Source organism: Lactuca serriola, chromosome 6, assembly GCF_051521515.1.
Source record: "Lactuca serriola cultivar US96UC23 chromosome 6, Lser_US96UC23_V15, whole genome shotgun sequence".
NCBI lineage: Eukaryota > Viridiplantae > Streptophyta > Magnoliopsida > Asterales > Asteraceae > Lactuca > Lactuca serriola.
In genome coordinates, this window is record NC_136413.1 from 148,829,904 (window position 1) to 148,831,233 (window position 1,330).

Sequence of the window (1,330 nt, forward strand, 5' to 3'; positions counted from 1 at the left end):
TGGACCCAAAGAGGTCCAGAGACTCTTTTCCCTAAAGCTTTATGGGTGTTAATGGAGGCCATGAGCTTTGAATAGCATTCTAGAGACCATATCATCAAATAAGGCCTTTGGACCTTTGCATGAGCACCAAAATTGTAACTTTATGTGATGTATGTGCTTGGAAGGACTGGATCTATGAGTTATTGGAATAGATCTGACCTCAGGAGTGAGTTTGAGTTTATGCATGGCATAGACTCGTCGAGTCTGAAGAACAGACTCGGCGAGTAGCATGAAGATTGTCCATAACCACTCAGCGAGTGGTCTTGCCGAGTTAAGGGGTTGACTCAGTGAGTCAGGGAGAGTCAGAGAGGGTTGACAGGTGGACTGAGTCAAGCTGGAACTCGCCGAGTTGTTCTTGAGAATCGGCGAGTTGAGTCGTGGTGGCCCCGCGATTCATGCCAGGTGGAACTCGTCGAGTTAGGGAAGTACTCGACGTGTCAAGAGAGGATCCTAGGGAGTCAGTGAACACGTATAGACTCGCCGAGTCGCTCTAGTGCACTCGCCGAGTCCGGTCAAGTTGACCGTTGACCGTTGACCAGAGTTGACCTGTGTTGACTTGATAGGGGTAGTCAACCTTAGTTGTGAAAGTGTTAATTAGAGATATATTGTGTTATAGGAGGATTATAGCTCGGGGGATCGAGCGCGAGTAATTTCCGGGATTTGCGAGATATCGAGATAGGCGAGGTGAGTCTTCTCACTATACTTTACCTAGTGTGGTAACAGAGTTAAGAGACAGAGTATTATAGAGTTATATGCCAGTGTGATTGCATGTTATTATGTGTTGTGATTTATTGTGATATGTGATATGCATGATTCAGAGTTACAGAGTTGGGACTTACGGGTCCCTAGAGTTAGGGCCAGAGGGCCCACAAAGAGTTGAGGCTGGAGGGCCCCACTGAGACACATTGACCAGAGGGTCAACAGAGTTACAGCCTCGAGTGGCTATTATGTGATTATTGTGGTATTTTGGGGAAACTCACTAAGCTTATGCTTACAGTGTTCAGTGTTATGTGTTTCAGGTACCAGTGATGACCGCGGGAAGGCGCCGGCTTGATTCGTACACACATATGGGAATTGGATGTATTTTGATCTTGGGAGACATTGTGATTTGAAAACTTGATGTTATGACGTTTTGTGAACGAATTGTTTAATTAAAAATGTGTTTTTCAAAAGTGAAAATTGTTTTAATTTTTACGGTGTTACAAGTTGGTATCAGAGCCTAGATTTGAGGGATTCGGGTGCACCTTCGGGCGTATCTGAACTCAAACCGAGGATTTGAGAAAATTTTTGA